The sequence below is a fragment of the Megalops cyprinoides genome, chromosome 11 (genome assembly GCF_013368585.1).
Source record: "Megalops cyprinoides isolate fMegCyp1 chromosome 11, fMegCyp1.pri, whole genome shotgun sequence".
In the NCBI taxonomy this organism is placed as follows: Eukaryota; Metazoa; Chordata; class Actinopteri; order Elopiformes; family Megalopidae; genus Megalops; species Megalops cyprinoides.
In genome coordinates this window covers 3,666,762-3,691,977 of record NC_050593.1, presented here as the reverse complement: position 1 = coordinate 3,691,977, position 25,216 = coordinate 3,666,762, and the positions used below count along the sequence as shown (strand labels likewise).

General features: G+C 39.7%; 1 protein-coding gene across 1 annotated transcript in view; it reads left to right on the top strand.

Annotated features, from left to right (window-relative positions):
• Positions 1-25,216, top strand: part of LOC118785877 (G-protein coupled receptor 39-like) — a 42,509-nt gene that overhangs the window by 16,054 nt on the left and 1,239 nt on the right. The window lies entirely within an intron of this gene.

Below are 25,216 nucleotides of genomic sequence, written 5' to 3'. Positions count from 1 at the left end.
TACATTTTGCACTCAGCCACTATGTGTTGGATTATCTCTGGGGCCAGTCTGCACCTTGGGTCCTGCCAGGTATAGTACACCCCTGTTTCTATTGACCTAGTGCTCAGTGTCTGCTCTTGTGCTGCCATGATCAGTGCCTCGGTTCCATTCTTCAGTGCGCCCTTTTCCAGCCATTGATAGGACTTCTGAATGTCAGCCACTGCTGCTATCTGCCAATGGTACATCCCATAGAGGGGCTTGTACATCCCATTGGACGTCCACTGTCTTGGCTTTATCCACCACTGACTCTATCTGCTGCTGCTGGAGATATTCTCTTAGCAGTTCATCCTTGGGAGCTGTTTCGCTGATGTTCTTGTGGAGGCTTCATGTTTCATCCAGGACATTGGATTTGACACTCACTAAGCTCCGACCCCCTTCTTTCCAGCTGAGTACTTGACTTCAGGTGGAATCCTCCATGTATTGAGTGTGTGTGCGTGTGTGTGTGTGTGTGTGTGTGTGTGTGTGTTTGGGTGTGTGTGTGAATATGTGAATATGTGTCACTTATTTTCATGGTAATATCTCAGCATATACAATTGTACAGGCAGTTGTCATTGGATACATTAAAGGGGCAGTGTTTGGCCATGTATGCAAGAAGACATGTAACCAAGAGGCTGCTAGTTTGAATCTTGGATGGGGCACTGCTGTTGTTACCTTTAGCATGGTACTTGTTCTAAATTGTTTCAGTAGACATCCAGCTGTTTGAATGGTGTACAGAATGCAAGTTTCCCCAGTATGAGCACCATGTAAATAAAAACGTGATCACAAAATCAATATATATATATATATATATATTATTCTTGAGACAAATGACAAGTGATTAAAAATAAATTCTGGCACAGACAACAGACTGAGTTTCAGAGACTGTAGGAATTTGCATAGAACACCTGTGCACTCACACATGGAATTTGTCCCCTGAAAAGATGGAAATGATCGTTTCATGTTTCATTTAATCACTACAACCCCATGAGCTGCTTTACATAATGCCCGCAGCGAGAGTCTTCAATGTGCACCATGTGGTAATTTTCAAGGGCCCAAATTAACGCTCCAACACAGGGAGCACAGTAGAGTATATAATATACCTGATTGCTGAATGACAGTCAAATGAATGTGGTTAGTCACAGAAGCCGAACACAGGGTAGGTAGTGCTTGCAACCAAAAGATTGCAGGTTCACAGCTGTGGTGGGGTTAAAGATTGACCAGTAGTATTCATTATTATGGTTAAGCTCAGAGAGCTGTCTGAAGACTACAGGTAGATGGCTGTTGACCTCCACATGTTGGTAGCTGGCTATAAAAGAATTAACCAAAGCCTGAATCCACCGCTTTCCATATAGTGTCCATTATAAAGAAGTTTGAGAGTACTGCTACAGTGTCCACCCACCCAAGAAGAGGATGCATGTCTATCTTGCATGGGACAAGTGGTTCAGGAGACAGCCATAAATCGAAAGGGATCAGATGGAGATTTCTTAACCACACTGGCATCTTCAGGTTACAAAGTGTCAAAAAGAACCATTCATAGTTGCATGCATGAATATTGTGCCAATGGCCAGGTTACAAGGAAGAAGCCTCTTTGAATGCAACTCAAAAAAGGAGCTAAAATTAATTTGCCAAACTACTTCGTAATGAAAAGTCAAAAGATCTTGTGGTCAGGTGAAAAGAAAATTATGATTTTTTTGCTTCTTAGCTTTATGTTTGTTGTAAGAAGTGGATGTTTAGAAAGATCTTATGCTCACTGTGAAATTTTGGGGTTTATCATGTTTTGGGGTTGTTTTGCATGTATGAGTCCTGGAGCCCTGGGACATTTTGACCAAAAATCTGGTTCTTTCTGCTAATACGCTCAGACATGGCTGAAACTCGACATTCTAGCAATGATCCATGGTATTCATACAAATCTACAAATAAAGGGTTAACTGAGGACAAAAGCGACTGTCCCGGAAAATTAATATTCTTTCCTGGTACACAAATTGTCCTGGTTTTTTGTGAAAATGTACTTCTAATTTAGAATTTCATAGTTTCAAATAAAACCTCTTTGGTTTCCTTCTACTGCTTTCTGTTTTCTTCCTAGTTATGTTTATACACCAAATCCTGTGTCCATAAAGGGAAAAAACGGGTAAAACACAGCAACGATTGGCCATGTCTATACTTTTATTTGATTGGTAGCAGAAATACGAAAGCTTACCTTATTGCCTAGCAACTGCCTGAGCTGTCGGTCTGCCGTGCGCATCAACATCTACGACCCCACCGTGAGTTCAGTTGCTAGCTAGAGATAATGTTAGTTTTTTTTTTAAAACACGTTAAAGTAAAAAATCTGTATTTAATGTAGAAAGGGACACCAGCAGACAAAGGAGTCTACAGAGTGAGTACAACTGCATCAGGGAGTATGTCTGCTTTAAATATAGGTAAGAGAGGCAATAGGGAGTCCTACAACTGTTAAAATAGTATATTTACAAATATGCCCCCCCCAAAAAAAAGGGAAAATTTGTCTGAGTGTCCCGGTTTTTCACAAATCAAAGGTGGCAGCCCTACTTCCAACTGATTATCTCAACCTCCAGACCTTACAGTGAAACATCTGTGGTTCAAAAAGCAGTGCACAAACAAAAACAAAAAGATCTAAAGAACCTAGAGCAATTTTGCTAGTTCTTAGGGCTGAAGTTCATCCTCTGAAGTGTTACAACCTTAAAACAATAGGAAGCCTCTTAGCAGTGTAATCAATGCCAGAAAAGGATTTACAAAATAGTAATTACTCAGATTTTAGCAAATCCTACCTTTGTGTTTTCTGGCATAAAAGCCATTAACATTTAAGCAGAACTTCGTAGGATGTTTTTTGTTCCTGTTTAGTCAGGGGTATGAGTAAGATAGAGGGCACAGTATGCCACCCAAAGAAATGGCATTACTAAGCAGAGTTAAGTCTTTATATTGGGTGAAATTGCAGGTACTGGATGGTTTATAAACTTGCAGAAGTGTTGGCTATGACTGAGCTTGACATAAAGTGCGTGATGCCTCACATGTGACATTAACTTCGAGTGACGTCAACATCTTAAGTGATCTCATCGCCCTCAACCCCCATTACTAGGGTGAGTCATTGCTGAATTTCAAATTCGTGTCACTGGCAGACAGTGACTGTTTTTAAATAGTTTGTCTATGGAATTTAACATTTTCAAAAACAAGTATAATAATGCATCCACTGTCACAGTACAGACACAAAGTTGTGTGGGTCTAAGATCAGAAAAAACTCACATGGTGACGAGATATGTATTTTCACCCACCTCCTGAGTCATGGATAATCATCCTTGTGATCAGCTCTTGTTGGTGTTGCATTCTAAATGGAAAAGGTAGGAATTATTCTGAAGACTCCAGAACTCACTGTGGGAATGCAAACTCTTACAGCATGAGCAGACTGTTTAAGCCTTTTGATTCAATGAAATGACCAGAAGTACCAGTAATTTACTACCTGTAAATAAACACAACATTGTACACACTCTTCCATCTTTCTTCACAGTTTGTGTGGCAGGACACAGAAATCTTTCAGGTATCAAAATAAAGACATGCCAGGCACATCTATCAACTCTTTGAATTTACACACCGAAGACAAAGCCCCTATAGATCTGTAGATTAAAACGGAATACTGCTGAATTTGTGCAACTCATAAAAAAGCCAAATTTTGTGTCAGTGCTAATAAAGAAGACTTTCCTTGAAACCGTGTCTTAACATTCATACACTCAGACTTTTATGCATTATCTGCTTCAATGACCATGTTCAGAATAATAATCTCACGTTTTTTTGATAAGAGCGGTGTTCAGTCACTCTGAGCCTGTTAATACTACTCAGCCAACACTGTGGAGTTTGCACTTGAAGAAACCTGCATTAGCCTGGTGACAGTTTGATTTATTACATGTCTGCGTTTTCTCTTTCTTAAAGATCTTATGCATTATCAAAAGGGGAGATCTGTAGAGGGGAGATCAAGACAGACTATAAATGTTACATACAGCTGCTCTCATTTAAACTCTTCTGAGACGTCCAGTGACAAAGGTTTGAAAACTTACTGCCTCCATGTGCAACAGCGCCCCCTGGGTGCTCAGGTACAGCCAGCTACCAAATTCTCCCTGTGTTTAATCTGCTATTCAATCCCTCTCCATGCCTTGCCCACTGGATATTTACTTTGATGTATTTTAAGGGCACACAGACCTGCTCTCTGAAAAAATCTTTATTTAACCTTTTAGAGAAAAATAAATAGCAAGCATTTAAAAATAAATACCACAATGCCAAACTACTGCCAACGAAGATATCATTGCATAAATTCCATGGGACTCAAAACAGCCTATAAACACATTACAGCTGAATGGACAGATGAGGAGGCCGGCGGGTTGCAGGTGTTGATACAGATCTTAAGCCAGGAGCGAAGCCTGTGAAGTCTCACCTGACACTCCGGCTTTTCCTGCTCTGCAGTCTCTCTCTCCCCTCTGTGTGTCACAAGGACCTGAAAGTGAGAAACAGTTTGTTTTTTAATCGTTCCTGCGCTGTGAGAGCCTTCGAGATGCAAGCGCCTCACTTCAAAAGACAAACGTCGGAGGCAGCCTCAGCCGGACAGAGAACTCTTTTCTGCTGGGACCTCGGAGGTCTTCAATCAATGCTTCCATAAAGCATCGTTATTGGTTTCCCCCCGCTTTCCCCTCCAGTTTAATCAGTGTAAAACCAGCAGACATCGCACCCCAGCTTTCTGGCCTGGCGTTATTGTGATTAATACAGACTCTTTATCTTCTTTGTTCTTCTGGAGGCATGATGTATTTAGTGCCAGGCCAGTGCTTGTTAATATAATTCGTGGTCCGGCTATACAGATTCTTCCCCTTTCCCAGTTTCCTATAACATGGTAGAATCTATCAAAACATGTTTTTTTATGAAGTTCCATTTAGTTTATTAGTGCCCTGACCTTCACCTGATAAGTAGACAGTGTTTATAGGTCCCCAGAATGTTGTAATTGGTGTGAACTGCTTTGTATCATTTTGGCAGCCAAGTTTACTTACACTAACCAATTTTCTTTTTTTTCAGGTTGAATCTTTTTGTTGTTTATTTATTTTTCCTCAGTCACTTTTTTAATCCTCTTTGGATCATCCATAGCCATTGAATTAAGCAATGCGATCACAACACTAGCCGGTGTGATCTGTAGTCTTGTAATCCATTTTTATGACAATGTCACTTTTAATTCGGATGAGTGTCATTATGCATAATTGAATTCAGTTTTAGCATGCTGGCCCCAGTGAGTATGTATGAGTGGTCAACCTAGGTGTTGGCTGTATGTATACAACCTGCCATCCAGAATGATAGTAACATACTTGGCATGTGCTTGCAGCTCTACCTCCAGCCAAGTATGATAAGAGTTAAGTTATAGCCCAGGGGAAAAAAAACCAACCTGGTGAGTGTGCCCACAAATGTTGTGCTATACCTCCCCATTCTACCTATACACAGCAGCCTAGCTGGCCTGATTGCTAGCATACTACATGCTGAGCAAAGCTTGTTAGTCTCCACCCCATGCTAGGATCAAGAATATTAAATTCGTCCTCCATTGTAAGAGGTTCATTCCATCACGACAAAAGACCCACACCTCCACGCAGAAGATAGCAGAATCTTATCAGCTAACCCTAGATTATACCACTGAGCCCGTTTGCGCTAATGCATGTTTAATAAAGTAGAATATGTCAGCTTGCTACCTCAGTCACCAGTCACAGCGACGCAGAGGTTGTTACACGCACCGCGGCTCATTCTCATAAGGCATTTTCCCGGACTTGCTCCATAGTGTGGTAGCTATTTCACTTAAATCTGTCATTTACCCACAAGGCCTCAGGCTTTTTTAAAGGGGGGGGGGGGCAAGCACGACAGGCAGAGAGCAAGGAGAGACAAAGTGAGGATCAATCTGAATAAACCAATGTGGATCTGATAGAAAATCATTCCCAAAATGAAATTAGCTGCAGGTGAATGATATCCCTCTCCAAATGAAAGAAGTTGCTTTGGTGGTTTAATGGCCAGAGAATTCTAAAACAATAAATTCATTTGTGCGCACTCCAACAGAATTGCATTTATCAGGCGATAAGTGGTGCTTTTTGTCAAGTCAGACGGAGAGAGAAAGTAGTGCGATTGTGCTTTGTGAGGAAACAGTGTTCTGTGATTGGCTAGATTGCTTTATAGATACAAATCGGTGCCTTTTTTGATTTGAATCAGGAAAATGCCACATTTCATGTTTTTTGTCCATGGAGTTACTGGGATCTCCACAGTATTTGGCTAAAATAAGCTAATTTATTGTAACCGAATAACCGAAATTTAAATTTCATTATGCTTCTATATGGAGCTGACATACTACCTATGAGTTTGTGATAAATGGCAAGCAACTGGCTGCTTTGAATTCTGTAGATTACATGGTTATGCTGTTACACTGAACTCATCAGTAATTACAATTATTGAGTGATTGATTACACATTTCTTTATGATTTGCTTCTTTCCACAGGGCTGTTGCTTGCTTGCTTGCCAGATCATGCATTTATGATGGGTGGGGTGGTTTCATAGAAAAATGAAATACAAGGAAAGTGGTTGGACATTTTTTTACCATATGCTTCACAATTTGAAACTATAAATTCCCACTTCCCTTGATGTCGGTATTTGCCTGTCCTCTTATTTTGGTCAGAAATTGGCTTAAGTTAGGAATATCCAAAGAGTAGATAATCTGAATAATTGTGTTTTTGCCCTGGAGAAGTCCATTGGATGCCTATAAGATATGCCCTCTGGGATTTTCTTGTAGCAGGCACAATACTAAATTCAGAACACCAGAAAATCAGTAATGTGCATTTCAATCAGTTTGATATTCAAATATTCTGTGGCTCTCAAAATCAAAGCCCCACTATTTTCCCAATTGCTATATGGAAGTCCAGGTCTTCTTGTGTAAATAATGGCTCACTGCAACCAGATCTGCATTCCCTCATACTTTCAGAGAGGAAAATGAATAATGTCAATCAATGATCTGTTATGCAGTGTTCTGAGGCTCTCCTTAATAAATATTGATGAGGGAGAGTAGAATTCTGTATTTTTACTGCTTTTTATTATTAATAAATGGGCAGCAGTGTAGCATAGTGGTTAAGGAGCAGGACTCGTAACTGAAAGGTTGCCGGTTCAATCCCGCTGGGACGCTGCTGTACCCTTGGGCAAGGTACTTAACCCACAGTTGCCTCAGTAAATATCCAGCTGTATAAATGGATAACATTGTAAAGAACTGTAACCTATGTAAGTCACTTTGGATAAAAGCATCTGCCAAATGAATAAATGTGAATGTAAATTAACATTGATGTGAACCAGTCCTGGTAATCAATTTATTATGTCACGGTCAAATATTTGAATAATAGAATATTTAGCTGCAATTCTATGCAAATTATGGTTGAGTATGTTAAAGGTTTTATTCACCTGCTGTAAGTGTGACTGAAGACCATAGGTGTAAATTTGCCAACATACTGAGGCATGCTACAGGATGCATATCAGGGTGGGACATCCAGAACTGGTTGGAAAGTTTTGTTTTGTTTTATTTTTAGGGATGCTGCATATGTCAGATAGCATGTGCTTGTACACATTGAGGTTGGCATCCAAAAACCAACAGATCCACTCACCATTTCCCATCTGACAGAATGTTCTAGTATGGAACAAAAGCTCCACCTGCAAATCAAGAGCTCTTGACTGTCTGTGGTCTGTGGTATGTAATCACCTACAGCCCACACTACAGAAGGGCACTTCGCATTTCAGCCAGGAAAGCTTGTGAACTCACAGGCAAAAAGTTAATTGTACCTTTATATTAAATTTGCAAATAATAGGGTAACATTTTGTCTGAGCCCTCGCTGAAAAGGAAATGCAACATTACCCAGCATGCCTGACCAGCAGCAGGGAAAGGGCAGGGGGCAGAGAAGCTGCCACACCCTGTTAGATGAGGCTGAAGTTGTGGGCGGAGGCTGGAATGCAAGCATACTGTGTTTCAGCACTAGCAGGGCAAGTTTGAATAGATGGCCATATGCACTTATTGGAAGACACCAACGCTTTGCATCATATCACTGCATAAAGAAGCTAACAATTATGCTTATGGGTAACTAGCAACCCAGTTCCTTGCTTGGACTAGATTTGCTTCATTTGTATCATCAGTTATGTGCCCCTTCACAGCTCAACGTACTCACAAGAATTGATGAACACAGCATAAACTGTTCAGTTAGGAGCCAGTAGTGCCTACAGAGAGCACTGGCATGGAAACACATTTCCCAAAACAGATAATATCCTGTTAGTCCTGAGCCATGCAGCCAGCACTGGACTAATTAAATCCCAGAGGACTGCCATACTTTTCGCAGTCTGATGCAGACCTAATAGCTGTTTCTCGAGTGCCACCCCCCCCGCCAATCCCAATATTAATAGTTTCGGCTTCATCACTAATGCAATGTGTTACATGTAAATGTAATGTAATGTAAATGTAAATGTAATGCAAATGTAATACAGTGTAAATGTATACAATGTAAATGTAATACATCGGTACAGTGAACAAGCTTGGTATTAGGTTGTCCCTCATCAACTTGAGTGCCTTTGCTTCCAGCTGCTAGTGTGACGAGTTTGTGGCTGGATCATTAAGAAGTTGCAGAGTAACTGCTGTTGACAGATCCTTATTATTTTTAATCAACTCATTTCTGCTGTTTTGTAAGCCAAAGAAATCTGGATTGTGCTTTCCACCATTCATATATGCTTTCATATTCCTCCTCTTCTACACTTGGCTCCCTGGTTTGTGGGAAAAGAGTGGAAAATGGTGACTGTCCATGTTTTCTGCCATGACCTTCACTCCCTCTTTAGGACAGCACCCTCTCTACCCTGGTCAAAGTGGCACTGAGACACACCCCTGATCTGCGGTGCCTTGTAGGTACTGTCTTTATCGTTGTTCTATGTGGTGCCTGTAGAGGAGCTGACTAGAATGTGTTACATGTTGAACCTGAGTGCTGGCTGAAGAGTCACTTACTTAATACTAAATGCCTCATTTTTTAGTCTTGTGATCCCTTTGATACATTGTTTAGGTTTCAAGTCTTGAGTCTATCTGAGTCTTGGTGATAGTACGTCATGCTTCTGTTTTGCATAAACTTGCCAGTAAGGTTATGCAAAGACTTGATCATGTGGCAGACAGACATTAAGAGGCCTGGGCAACATGTGAATAAAAATGTTTTGTGCAGTGGGCTGATGGGAGATGAAGTCCAGCCTTCATGAAATATAAGTCAAAACCTTTGACTATGGACCTCACACTCCAGCAGCCAATAACAAGCAATTCCTTTTCTAGAGCCTGTTTAGGACAGGCACCTGTTTGTAATGCTGCTATCTTAACTGTTTGTGGTTCTTCTTGTTTAACCACTTTATGTGGTTGTAACAATTTGTAGTGATGATGTCATAATCCTCATGAGGTCCTTTTATCATAACTGTTTGTGAGGTTGATTTCATAAAAACAGCAAATTCTCACCTTAATTGCCCCCGAAAATACCTTTATTCTGATCTTCTTGACAAGTCCCTTGACAGACAGTAGGTTAAAACACCTGACATATTTACCATGGCTCATTGTGCTTCACTGAAAGGATTGATTAGGTTCAAAGGATCAGTGCTGTCCAAGAAACACCAGCATGATAAGCCATTCTGATGGGGAAGTGATGGATTTGTATGATGGTGATGGCTGCATTCAGCAAAGTGGCCTAACACACCTGGCCATAAAACACAAAGGCCCCTCTCCTTTATTGCCAGTATTGCTGTTTACTACTGCTGGCGTTTACCCCAGCCTGTCTTCAGCTGTTCCCATATTTTTTTATCCAAAACAAAATACCCTAACGATTACTTTTGTGGCAAATCACATGGTCCCCAAACAGACTTAGTATTCTGCCAGAGAGCCGACAGATACACAAACACCAGCTTGCTTCCAGGGGGCAAATGCACAATTACCCTTTTTCTCACTTTTTGTTTTAATGAATACAAGGGGTATTCTCAAACTTTGCCAGGAAACTATCTTTTGGAAATGTGTACTTGTGTGGGCACTCAGTGGAATTCTTATACTGAATCTCCTTTAAGTATGAATACATGTTGCCTACCTTGTAATTTATGGAAAAGTATGAAGCAGTTTTGTTTCATTTCAGAGGTGTTTGTTTCTTTCTGGTAGCAATGTGAATGTATTGTTGGTTTTCTTTGGTTTTGCATATTACTCACTCAACCATTTGTCCAAATGGAAATAAAATGTGTTTAATGGGGGAATATGACTTGAGAGAAACTGAAATGTATTTCACAAAACATTCACGCAATATCAGAGCGCAAAAGATATAGTTGACTAAATTTTAACACATTCAAGAGTGATGATCAAATCGTGAAGGAGGCTGAAATGTGTGTTAATCAGGTAGACAATCTGGAATAAGAGTTTTAAAATCATCCAATAATAGTATGCTATTATAATATTAATATAATGTGGATATAAGTTTCCTCCAAGATCTGTGCTACTAGAGACTACTTCTGGAAGCTAACGTTAAAAGCTGCAACAGTGATGAAGCTATGATAATTGTTCATCAAATTAGCAAGAATTTTCATTTATAATTTTTGAGTTCAGTGTAAGGTAATCTCATAATTTTGTTCCAAATCTTTAACTACAAATGTGTGCTATTGTTTGTCCTAAAACACACTTGCTTCCAAATTAAATTAAACAGAAAGTTATGGTTTTATTTCATTTCATGTAGGACAACATGTAGTGAAAATATCTGTTCTTGGGGTTACATTAATAGGACAAAAGATGCTACACATGTATTTTGTACTGTTCTGTATAAAACACCCTATGAAATCATAGGCTTTTTCAGTTATTCAGTCAGTTTTTCAGATATTTCAGTTGTGCAGAGATGAGTTTGACATCAGCTTGATGCTTCTTTGATGTTTTATGTACTCTTACCGCTATCATGAAGCACTAAGCATATCATCCTTGCATACCAAAAAGAAGAAAAACAGATTTAAAGTCAGGTCTGAAAGAAGCTGTACAAGGAAATGGGAGTGACCTTGATGAGTCAAAATCCCAGCCTTATCATATTGCAATTACAGGGTCATTTAGGTCAATGTCTTTGGAGTAACAAAAAGTATTTGGCCACACCTGTTTTTCAGGGTTCGAGCTAGGCCCCTTATCTCCAGTGAAGGGCAATCTTAATGCTTCAGCATACCAAGACATTTTGGACAATGCTATGCTTCCAATTTTGTGGCAACAGTTTTTCTATTATATTCTATTCCAACATGACTGTGCCCCAGTGCACAAAGCAAGGACTATAAAGACATGGTTTGATGAGTTTGGTGTGTTCATTGAGCTCCATTGGCTACCCGTGGCTGCCCATATCAAATTCAAGTCTCTCATGCTTGCCTACACAGTGACCTCTGGGTCTGCTCCGACATACCTGAGCTCAATCATACAGGCTTACTCTCCTTCTCAGCCGTTACGTTCCTCCCAGGAACGTCGTCTAGCATTGCCATCCCTGCACACAAGGCAATCTCAGTCCAGATTATTCTCATATGTAGTTCCCCGCTGGTGGAACGAGCTACCTTACGCTATCACAGCAGGGGCGTCCCTCTCTATCTTCAAGAACCTCCTGAAGACCCAGCTCTTCTGAGAGCACCTCCTCTCCTAACAACTTCTAACAACTCTAACACAATTCCATCTCTGTGCAGTTTCTGCCTCGCACTTTTCTCCTGTCACTACTTGTTTGTCTCCTCTGCCTGTCTATCCTTGTGTTTTCACCTCATTTACCTCTGTTTTCTACTTTCCTTGACTTATTTAGCTGAGTTAAGTTGTTTAAGTTGCACTTAAAGCTTACTCCAAGGTCTCCTACACTACTGTAGCTTGCTTGCTGTTCCTCACTTGTAAGTCGCTTTGGATAAAAGCATATGCCAAATGACCTAAATGTAAATGTAAATGTAAACTTGACTGGCCCACACAGAGCCCTGACCTCAACCCCATCGAGCACCTTTGGGATGAACTGGAACGGAGATTGCCAGCCAGGCCTTCTCGTCCAACATCAGTGCCTGACCTCATAAATGCTCTACAGAATGAATGGGCACAAATTCCCACAGAAACACTCCAAAATCTTGTGGAAAGCCTTCCAAGAAGAGTGAAAGCTGCTATAGCTGCAAAAGGGGGACCAACTCCATATTTAAGTATATGTATTTGAATACAATGTCATTACAATGTAATGGTCAGACGTCCGAATACTTTTGTCCATATAGTGTATATGTTGTACAAAAAATGTAATCATTACTCTGGCTCTTACTTTAAGGCACACACAGTATATTTTTAACAGTACAATGTTACACGGTTGAAAAGATTCAACAGTCTATATTGCCTTACAGCAAAACCATAGCTGTCAGCCTTTCAGATGGAAAAAATAACTAAGAACAAAATTTAATTTAATTTAATTTTAAACAAGGGGTTTAAGCTCACTGTGGCTGATGCTCCTCTGTCCTTTGTCCTCTGTGGATGTCACTTAAAAGTCTCTTAAAAGTGTCACCATATTATTCTCCTTCAAAAAACCCCATACAGAATAGGAAAGAAAATGGCAGGATTGGTTGCAAGGATGAATAAAAGGAGGCCTGACCCAGGCTGTTCAATCACCTCCACTCTGCATTCCCCTTGCCCGCAAGAATGTTTTTATTCATGGTCTCCATGGCCGCAATCTCTCCGCTGTCCCTCTGGCTTTCACTGGGTCACTCTGCAAAGGAGCACATGTGACCTCTGAAAGTGTTAGAGGGGGCACCGGTGGGTGTCTTGCTGAAACAACCTGGAGGGGAGGGGAGTTTCTCTACTCTGCCGAAGCTCAAATGTGCCTTAAAGGACAGAATCAAAAGTTATCAAGTTTAAAAGGCAGAGCGAGCATGAGGCCTCAGAAATCAAGACATCCAAGGGAAAGAGACTCTGGAAACAACCCTGAATCTGACACAGCATGTGTGCTTTCACTATGTGCTGGCTTTGAACAAAGCCGCATATCCACACCATCTTGCACAACACCTATTTCGATCTACTATGGGAGTAGGTGGATCATTACTGAGACGAGGAAGGTTAGGCACATTACTCAAGCGTAAAATGACAGCACTGCATCCAGGATTACTACCTGTAATCTCCTGCTTTTCCACTTCCCTGATCGCTATGCCACCCTTTGGTGCCCTGTAACCTTGGGTCTATGCCGAGTTGGGGAGAGGTCACTAAAAATGTATTGCTCTTCGGGCAGAGAATGATCTGAATTTCAATAACTATTCCTGTAGTGTCTTGCTGTATATCCCTTTGCAAATCAATATATGCTATAATATAAAACTCAAAAGAAGAGGCATTTGTTGTGTTTACATTTTTAAACATATAGTGCTTAAATGAGAACATATGCTTGTTATTGTCACTTGCCACAGTATATGCTTAGATTAACATATTGAAAAGTGGTTATGACTGATACACATATACACATATAGTCTGACTCAGTTTAAGTCAAATTCCTCTTCCATAGTCCATATTCTTCCATGTTTTCATTCTGGTATTTTACAAAATAAATGAAAGATATTACTTCATAAATATGAATATACTCAATAAATATTTACATAATAGAGCCAGATTCTCAAGCTCATGTCACTCCTATGCCTCCAGTCCAAGGGCAATCAGCCCATTTCAGAATTCCTCAGCACATCCAATTTTTTAGGGCCTCACTGCACTGCAGAGACCCATCTGGAACGGGCCCAGGAGACTGAGTGGGAATGCTTGTCCAAAACCACCAGGGGAGCTGGCGCCTAACACAGAATATCTGGGAGGCTGCTTTGGCAGTGGTTTTCTCCAACCGATATGCACATTGTCCTTCAACACAAATGATTTAAGCAAGCGGAGTGTGCCTCTCTTGAGTACAGCATTTGGGTTCAGTAGTTTATGAAAATAATGAAAAATGTGTCTAGAAATGAAAAAAGTCTTGCATAAATGTATTACTCCATGTCAGTGACAATTCAGACTGTGGTTAGACTGAAGAGAGGCAAACCGGAATAATAATAAACCAAAACAATAAAAGACTGACTCAAGAGAGTCAAACTAATACTTTTAGCAGACCGTTGACTTGTCCTCTGAAGTGAAGTGTGAGAGATGACATCATTGAGGATGCAGAGTTAATCACAGAAACCCAAGTCATGCCACAGCTACTGATATATGACTAAATGAAACTGGAAGAGGCACAAAAATATAAGTTGTGAAAACTGTCATTCTTTATGGCCAATCAAACAATACAACGAACCTCATTGTTCCCACTACAACTGCACGGTACCCCGCATTGGACAGAGTCTGTAAAGGAAGTCATTATTCGTGACGGATGATGAACGCAGGCGTTGATTATGGGCTGTCGAACTTGATTGTTTCTTTTGTGATGCATTTTGCAGCCCTCCCCAATACGCATTGTCAATTGTTGCCAAGGCATCTGACACTCTTCTGACAGCTATTTCTTTGTCCCCTGATTTTTCTATTCAAATCACACTGGTGCTGACATTTCTTAAACTCAGCAGCTCATCCGCCAGCAAGTAGTAAAAGGCTGTCCTCGAAAATACAGGAACCACAGGCCTTTGGCCCAGGTGTCACACACATCACTCCTAAGTGCGCCCCTTTTTTATTTATTCATATATTTTAATTTTATCACACACATGACTCTGGATGACAAAACATACATATTGGCAGACTATTTCTGGGGGCTGCAGTCTTGTTGTAAGTTACTTGAAGCATTTCGTCACTAGGCATATTTGAAAAAAAATCTGAGCCCTCTTTTTAAGTGCAGCCTTTTTTGACACTAGCACAATAGCACTTGCCCACTCTGTGTTTTGGAAAAGAAGAAGGAGGGTACAGGGAACTCTTATGAATAAATATGAAAGCACTCTTTGCCAGCTTTGCCATGTAAAAGAGCATACCCAATTTATATTGGAATCTCAAATATGGAATTGATCCATACAGCATACAGTACTGAGTCTCAGGACAATTATGTAACAGTAAGAAACACTTTGACACAACCTGGTTTTGTTGCTTGTTTGCACTTGTCATTGTCACTCTCTATACAGAGCACACAGTGTCTGTGTGTCACAGAATAATCTGGAAATATAGTTATGTGTCATTACAGATGAAATTTTATGCTTTGGCCTGTATAATAATGACCCCCCACTCCCACCACAAAGACAGACACATACTCACCCCAGTATCAATACCCCTCAGTTTTGATTTGGAAGGTTGCAGTCCAGCGGACCTTTACTGGCCTTTTCACAGCTCAGAGCTTCACAGTGAAAGTGTCTGATCTCACACAATCAGGCAAGAAATTGATTTTAATTAAGTAATTAAGGGGTCGTTAGCTAGGAATTTTCCTGTTGTCTAGAACAATGTCAATGAGGGAAGCTGATGCATGACCTGGGTTAAAGGTCAATATCTTACAGTGGGAGCAGGATCACATGTCACCATCTTTAACTGGAGTGGATAACACTCCAAAATAGGAGAGCAGGTAATATCTCATTAGCTATACTCCTCTGGGCAAAACTTTGCTTTCGAAGCCAACACTGCATGCATGAAATGCTTTTTAGTGCATCAAACATCTTTTTTCACCAAATTATTTGGTAGGCTTGAGCACCAGTGGCTCTTCATCAAAGAGCACCAGTAACTCTGCTTTAAATAACACTGGTAGTTCTTCACAAGAAGATGTCAGTTTCCTTTAACTTCCCTTCCCTCCAGTGCTCTGTGCCATTGCTGTCTAGGCATTGTTTCCCATGTTTTGTATATTCTAACTGATTTAGCCATTTACATTCTCATTTCCACTGGATAGATTAAAGGGATCCACATTATTCCCGTTGTGTTGCCCACTCTCTGGTCTACACTATGGTAGGATATATATTTTATAAATCACTTATTAAGACAGTGATCGGAAATGAGAATTTAGGCAGCTGCGTACCAGGTATTTCATGTACACATCTGAACAAATGAACCAACTGGAATCAAACAAAGACAGTTTTAACTGTGGAGATCCCCTATAATTGTTTCCCTAATTAAGGGCATTTCCCAACTAAAGGTAGGGATGAGATGAATGCATGATTTGAGGTGCCCTAAAGCTCCAGCAGGAGATGCTATTGGCCACTCCTGTTGTTTCATACACACCACATCAGGGGCTTGAATATACAGTATGTCTTTTTAGTGGGAAAACTGAATGAAAACATATTTAGCAGGATATTGCTCTGCATCCCTAAAGCACTCATAATGGGAATTATAGAATATGTATTATAGAGAGGTAAGTAATATGGATATTAAATGTCCCCTCACCAGCTATGACAGACAGCTGATTATATAGGCCTTGCACATACAAGCACACACACATGCATGCCCTGGGTGGAAAGGAAACAAGCACACACAATGTCACATTCACATATAAATATCCAGCATTGAATTACGATGAAGTAATCTGTCATATTCATAATAATACATACCATTTGTGGACTGTAATTGACCATTCACTTGAATTCTTGCTTCATGAATTCATCCATACTTCTCTCCTGAATCATGCTGTCTTCAGCTAATAAAAGGCCATAGTAAACCAATGGTACATAAAGGTGGAACAACTCATCCATTCAGTGTGAATGAGAATATACACTGTATGTGCAATATTTGATTAAATCCCATATCCACGTAGATTTAGATTAGTTTGGTTTTCATATTAAGATCCAGAAATTTAAAATGGCTTATTATATAATTGTTTCGTATTATGTAGTTACTAAGAGGTGCGTGAGAGTGTAATTAAGCATTATTTTCCCTCTCTGAGCTGCGTGACTCATTTGGAAAAAAATGAGAACTGACGTAAAATCGCTTTATTAATTTGGCCAATTTCTGTATCTTAACAAATAAGTGGTCTGCCCTTAAATTAAGCTTTATTGAGAAATCTTTCCTATTGAGGGAAAAGGGTCAATCCTGTCCTATAACACAACGAAAAACACCATTACCTTTAACTTCTCACACGTACCGATGTGGATTGCCGCGGTAACTACCTGCTACTTCAGCGGGCGGATATCGATCCCGATCTCTTTTATATTCATTGACGTCTGTAAATAAAATTACAAGTGCCAAATGTATTGACGCTGTTTATCGACAAAGAAACTATCATTATGCGGGCTGAAAGGGCTTTCACTCCGTGAAGTGCAGCTGTTATGCTCCGTGTTATTGATCACAGACGCATTCTTTCGCAGGACCAATTTTACAGGTGACTGCGCGAGGACATACGGAGAAAGAACAGGTCGCTGCTTGGTCACCTCACCAATCGATTTGGTTGTGGGAACCTGCGTTAAGCGGCCCGAAGCTTTTTTTTGCCTGCAAAAAAGGCATAGGACGGCAGTAAATATTCTGTTGTAGTCAGGGTTGAATGCCCTGTGAATGGAACATTCATTCCAAAATTCTAAATACGAAAGAGCCTTGTAGTAGTCATAATGTAGAGCAGTCTACCACAAAATGAGCGACCCGGTCTACACCTGACTTCTAAATAAGTATTTTTTCAGTGGAGGAATTAAAGGGGTTTCCATATCATTAGAAAGGCAAGAGGTATAATAACCATAGGACCATGCAACATTTCATGGCATCTAAAATGTATAAACAATTTGCATTTATTTATCTATTACAGTTTGGTACAATATTGCAATTTTTCCATTCATGCACGCCTTTGTTGTCGATTAATCTATGTTCACGGCTGATTGAAAATTTACCAAACTATTTACGACGGTATGCAGTGCAAAAGGCAATGGTTCCGGAGCATGTGGGCTTTAACAGTCGCATGAATAATTAAAGCAGCCGGTTCATTATTCAGCTGGCTTTCAGATAAAAAAGCGAAGAGCCAGCGGTGAATAAGGCTCCTGGCACATTTCCGGCCTGCGTCTAACACTGCGAAATTCCAGGCGCCATTCCCAAGCCTTTGAAAAAAGCCCTTCGGCTCACAATCTGTCCTCTCCGCCATTTCCCCTCATGACGTTTTCATTTTTGTCCTCAGCATTCCCGCCTGTCATGCCATACTCCCTACCGAGGGATATTTCTGTTTATTATCATTATAATATATTCTGTTATTATTATTATTATTATTATTATTATTATTATTCATGCTTTATTCGTTGTTGTGTTTGTCCGTGCGCACATCCATGCTTTCATCTTCGCTCTTGTTTTAATCCGCTATACTTTGCTTGTTGTTGTATTTTCCCTGCGAGACCGGTTCGCATGTTCGAGAACAACCTGCGTGTCGTAGAAAGAAGCGTTCTATTTCATTCATCCGCCCACACTCTCGCTCTGACCTTTAATTACGCATGAACATGTTTAACACGATTGGTGTTTGATTTGTCTGATTGCGTTTCTTAATTTATCGTTTCCGCATGTAATCTCCAGCACCGTGAATCCGTATTTATATTATTAAGGGACTCTGCCATGCAAACAGAGAGTGATGTGATATTCATTACTGTACATTTTACTTTTTATTTGCATGTCCAGAGCACCTGTCTTCCTTGGGGCAGCCTGTGTTCACCTACCATCGTGCTTTGCCTCCGTCTGACCTGCTTTCTATATCCGGGGTGGACTTCCTTAAAGTCAAGGCTACAGTTGTACATTGCCTTGTATCTCAGAAGCAACCAAACAGGCCACGACATGATATTTCACTGGCCTGTCCGCCATATTTCACAGTCAATTGCCGTGCAGGTGTGCTGAGAAGAAAAAAAACAATGTGTATTTTAAAGAATATAAGAATGACTTTTGCTAAAATGCCAGAAGACTACCATGTCTTTGCTGGAGGGCAGAATTTGATTTGAGTCAGACACGGTTGAAATCACGCCACTGCATATTGACAAACATCTCAAACTGAGCAGGGTAATGTGCTGTAACACCTGAGGAGATGGTCTTAGGGCTGTTCTAGTGCAGACATTCCAAGGCCAAACGGTAGTCTCAACTTTGTGAAGGCTATATCCAGCATTTATTTTTCTCTGTAGATTTTGAGTCAAATTAAAATCAGCTCACAGCCATGCAAAACTATTGAAGGAGCTCATAACCAATAAAAAATGGGAGTTGAGTGTAATAGTTTGCTTAAGTAGGCTGAGTGATATCAAAAAGTACTCGAGAGCATTATAATATTGCCAAGGATTACAAATAAATAAATAATAACCCTCTCAAAGATGCAGTGTTTGCAAGGTAAAAAAATAACTCCAAAGTAAAAACAACTTAGAGAAAGATTTCTGCAGGTCTGATGCGCAAGCTACATTCATTCATGTGGTTTATGGAAAAATGTGACAGTTTTGCAGGTATTAGTCCTCCTAGAGACGTTTGGTAAATCTACATCTTTGTTTTATAAAACACAACTAAAAGAACGGCTTCAAAACTAACTCACAGTGCTCTGTGTATTTTCACTGTGGTCGCCATTAGGCAGAGCACATACAAATAACATCAAAAAAGTTGATTTTGGCATTAGATTTAGCAAAAAAATAAAAAAAAATAGCTAACCCATCTGTGAGCATAGCCATGAGGGCAAAAAAATTACTCATAGGAATTGTGACATTTCTCTCACAAAGTTACTCTTGCAACAGTTTGTCTGGACAAACATGGTTTTACTCCCATGATGCTCTGCACCCTAATCTGCATGCAATGGATGGCAGGCCTTTTCTCCTCTGCAGTAATTTTTCAACAGCCATTTTTCCTCTTACACCATGTAGAAATCTCCTGTCCGTCACGTACGAAAGGAGCTCCACTCCGTGTCCCTTGTTAACGACAAAGGCAGACAGAGGGGCAAGGGGAAGTTCAGCCAATTGCAGGCTGAGCTCACGAAAAATCCCGTAGCCGCTTGCAACCTTTTGTGCATCAGGGCGGCTCTTGAGTTCTAATAACCTCTCCAGTGGAAGTGGGGTCACAGTGGGCCATCCCTACAGCGCTGACCCAGTTGGTAATCAGGCACATTTGGCATGACATGCAGGCAGTAATGGATTATCTCTCCCAGAGAGAAACCTGTGTGGTACATGCTAAGCAATGCTTGATAACTGCCATCTTCTGCAAGACCGTAGCTTTGCTATGATTGTTGTGGCAAAGGTCCTTGTGTTTGTGTATTATGTAAACCTCACGAGTTACATTTTTCCTGACACAACCTCTTGACAGCAGAGTCTCTGAGAGTGACCTTGTGCATTGCTTTAAAGAGCAGTTGTGGGGGGGGGGGGGGTCATGATTTCAAACATATTTGGAAATTAATATATTTTGGAAATGTTGGAGACATCAAGCACATGCCAAGTTAAGGGCCTTAAATGTTTGTGATGTGGAGATTCAAGCTACACTAAGGGCCCTAAAGCTTATGGTGAGTAAATGCAAGCCAGTAAATGTTAATGCTAATTTGCATTAGAATTTAATGTATAAATGCTTTGTCCACTTGCACACCTTTCCTCCTGTGGTCTGTGCTCCCGCAGAGCCTCTGTCACTGTCTGGGCATGCTAACTGAAAGCCAGAAATGCACAGACTGTAATGACATGCCATTCCTCCGGAAAGAGAGCAGTTTGTGCAGGACTATGTGCTTCCCTGCCTTTTTTGTGTAAAGCGATGATATCTATGATTATTCAGCAGAGAGCCTGTGCACACAGTGGCAGGGCGAATCCAGCCGCTTTGCCATGGCATCAGTGAGAGATTTCTGTGTGTCAAGTGCAAACAAGTACGGGAGGTCTGTCCAGCAACCACCTGCTCCCTTTTCATGTTTAATTCTGTTTTTTTGTATTATTATTACTATTTGTTGGCCAAAAGCTCACCCACGCACACTGCCTAGCTTGGCTGAATCCATTTGGCTGTTAAAACGAGCAAGGGGGCAGATGAGAGGGAGTGAAAGCATGGGGGGGAACGTGCTGGCTGTTCTGCCAACAGCAGCATTCTGCCACCAACATAACGTCCTACATCCGTCCCCTTGACCTCACATTTGCTTGTGCTTTCTCTGTTTGTGTTTTGTTTGCTCTCCTAGAGCAGTCCTCCTCTGTCTGTACCCCAGATCACATTCTTGTCCAGGGCACCCACACATACAGGGTCGTGCCCTGATGGTGAAGGACTCACTGCACATTACCTAGTCAAGTGTCAGGACTGACTTATTTCCACAGCCTCATATGAGTTAGGTGATGATCATGTGGATAAGTTAGATAACTATGCACGGACAAGGCCCACATGCAGGTGATGATTTGGTCATTCTGACCGTCAGTATGCTGACTGGAGGATTGCATGCCTTCAGTTCTCTTGAAGTGCTGGAATGAGAGAATGCCAACAGAAAAACATGGCACCAGTTAACACACTGAAAAAAGGATGAATGACTTGTGTTTTGTTTGCATTTTGTTTTAAACAGTGGTGCAGTGGTCATTGTGGCAATGGGAGGGTTGTAATTGTGCAATCATAGTACAGTTGCAAGACTCATGTGGTACACTGAAGGCAAAGCTATAATGGTCACCATGGTGGTGGAACAGTTGTAGTTGTTAGTGTTCTGATTGTATGGCTATAATGTTAGCATGGTTATTGTATGCTTTGTGATAGTGGCTGTGGTAGTTGTATGATAGTGGTGGATAGTGTGCTGATTGTATGCTTTTGTAATGGTCAGTGTGGTGATTGTGCAGCTGTCATGGTCAGTGTTGTGATCATGTGCTTTGTAATGGTCAGTGTGGTTATTGTATGGCTGTTATGGTCTCTGTTGTGATTGTATGGTTGTAATGGTCAGTATGGTGATTGAACCATTGTAATGGGTTGACATGGTGACAGGACTGTTCTCTTGATCAGAGAAGTGAGGGCACGGTTGTAATGGTCACTACGGTAATAGGATATACAGTATAAAATGATTAGCATAGCAATTGTCAGTGTGTTGACTGGACCACAGAAATGTGAACCTATATGTTCCCTAGTCCAAATGCTTTTCAGTAGACTATTAAACAATCAATCACATCAGCTGAATTATTAAATTCAATGTTTGCACTATTGTACTTCTTGTACCCAAACAGATTGCAATAGGTGACTTAATTATTTAGCTCCTTGCTTATGTCCTCTTCAAATTATTGTACTTCGTTAGTGTCACATTAATCCTTTCATCAATGTAATAAGCCATAAAATTTCCCCAAACCTGTGAAATGTGTAAAATGAGTCTTCAATGACCACAGCATGGTGATATTTCTCATTTGCACAATGTTATATTTGTACTGGTACATGATGAGCCAAGAATGACACACAATTAAAAAGGACAATAATCTACAAGGAATCAATGGACCATAAAGTTCATTTTCAATCAGGAAACAACTACACAGAATGTGAATTATTTATTATCTGGAATGCAAACAGCCAGACAGCAAGATACATTATTTATTGTCAAATTACCACTGTAGTTTCTTTATTATATTGATCATATATAAGTAAAAAAGATCTTGTGAATGATTACGTCCCAACAAACTCCATAAATTCAAAAGAAAAGCATAACAAAAAATATTTAAAAACATACTTGCAGCTGTCTATATTTCTTACCAATGTAAAAAAAAAAAGTTGTGACATCTTGACTCCTTTCCGATGGGAAAGCAAGGAAACATACTTATTCTGTATGTCTATAATGTTCTTTGAGACTGCATATTTCATAGCCCATCTCCATTTTTTTGGTTATGTTTTGTTTTTGTTTTTTTTCCTTCATTGCTTGCTTCCTCTGCTGTTCTGCTGGCCCGTGTTGTCGTGGGACATGTCTGCAATGAATAAAACATTTTAAAAAAGAAACTGAAGGTTTTTTTCTCTTTTTTCATTTTCCGACCCTTTTCCATTTTCTGTTTACAAGATTTGGATCTCCTGAAGCGCTGTTTTATATTTTTGATTTATGGCTGTGGGGACACGGTAACTAAACCAGCCATACATAAATGGGTGATTTGTGTCGCTTGGCCTGGTCTTTGGAATGGTTCCATTTGTGTTGTGAAAGCAAACTTAACAATACCATTTTCAGATGAAAAATAGGGCTACCAGTCTGCATGCCGGGATAAAACCGCATTCTTAAATATGTTGAAATTGTTTTTATATTACAAAATTTATCAATAACTGTCACTTTCATAGATGCAGTTTTGAGAAAATATTTGACAATATACATTTATACTCAAAATTGCTATAGTTGCTAAACCTGTGAAATTTCTAATAAATGCATTATTAATGTACTTTAAACATATTCTATTACTAAATTAATACTTTAAAATATACTAAAATACAGACTCCAATCTCATTAAATATGTTACTTAGGTGGTAATGCACCTCAAGTACTCTTTTGTGTGGCTCAAGATGGTCAAGATGGTATTATACATTTCCACATTTGCCCTCTAATTACACATCCATTTGCATCTGTTTTTACTCATATAGCCATGAAGTCTTTAAACACTGCTACATAGGTCTGCTTACAACCATCTGACAGTCTTTGTTATGTTTTCACAGCCAATTATAACCATCACAGGCTGTGGGTGGATGACAACATCAGAATGGCATCAAAACTTGACTTACGCATTGAGATCAAATGAACGAAATGATTTTCATTGATTATTTACAATGATTTATGATTCAGTTTTTTGCTGGGCAGGAGTGTCACTAATCAGTAATTATGTAGACTGTATCCTCAATGAATAAAAGTGATTGCTGTGAGCCATGGGATTTAGTCATTCACTTTCAGTTGTGTATGTTTATATATGTACAGACAGAAAAAGGGAGAGAGGGGAACTCCAGAAATATTATAATGACTAATGACTCATACAACAAAAGTATATACCTTAGTAAAGATCCTTTTTTTTTCCAAAAAAAAGGGGGGGGGGGGGACAGGAGACATGCTGAACAAAAGCAGAAATTCTTCTCATGGAGGCCATTGAGCTTGACTAGTTTCTAGCATTTAATATTTTGTCCTCATTTTCTCATTGAAATGACATTTGCAGCTCCCTCCTCTTCCCTGGCCCTCCCCTCTTTAACAGGGGGACTCTGTAACCGTGGAAATGTATTCTAAGCTTCAGGAATGGTTATTACAGCAGATATGTGGATGGAAAGCATAAAATGAACCAGCATAAGTATGTGTATGAGTATGAGTTGAATGAGTATGAGTGTGCTACATAGATTTTGCCCTTTTCCTTAATCGATGAAAGTGCTCGAAGGTGTTGATAATATCACAAGTATTTGCACAAGACGTATTGTTTTTGCCACAATTCTTTATTTGTATTTCACATTTTTTTGTATATCATATCTGTTGAATCCTCTTCACAGAAGACCAATCACGGTAACCCTCCTTAAAAAAATACAAAGATAAAGCAATTCCATTAAAATCTGCGCTGTCCTTTATCCATTTCAATGTGCTCTGACATTCATTTGCTGACATTTCACTCACTCACTTCAATCACAGTAATATATAATTAAGCCCAACACAAAAATTTAATGAATGGATAAATCTCGATTTCATTCAGTTTTGCAAGTTTTAATTTAATTTTTTTTTTAATTCAAGTCATTATATGATGCATTTCATTTTTTATACTCTTGGACTTGCAAATGCAAGACAAAACAATAAGTAGGGCATTTGAAATGCTGAGATGAAATAAAAATAAAAGGAATTTCTTAAATTTGTTTCTAAAAAGGCCAGAAAGAACAGACCTTTAATGTTTCATTCTCTTGACTGGCATACAGTGATATGAATTATTTAGATAAGAGCCAGAAATGTATTTTCCACTCATAAAATAATTGAAGGGAAGTAAGATTCCATTATATTAACAATAGGCAGAATTCCTCTGAGAATGATTGACATTATAAAACATTGTGAAGCACTAAATTCATGACTTTCAATAACTGGCATACAGAAGAAAAAGCAAGAAAAATTAACACCAAGAAAAAATGGCTGAGATTCAATCTGATCACATTGCGCTTACTCCTAAAAATGATCTCTTTAAGGTATTTAAGCTTTGCCAGAATTTTAACTTTTTATGTTATTAGAATTATAGATTCATTCCTTACATACAAAGAATTTGTTTCAATATATTAGATAATATAATATAATAATATAATAATTTAATATTTACCTCTTTTGGATAAAGCACTTTGCTGTTAGATTGAATCAAAGCCTGTGTAAGTAAAATTAATTAA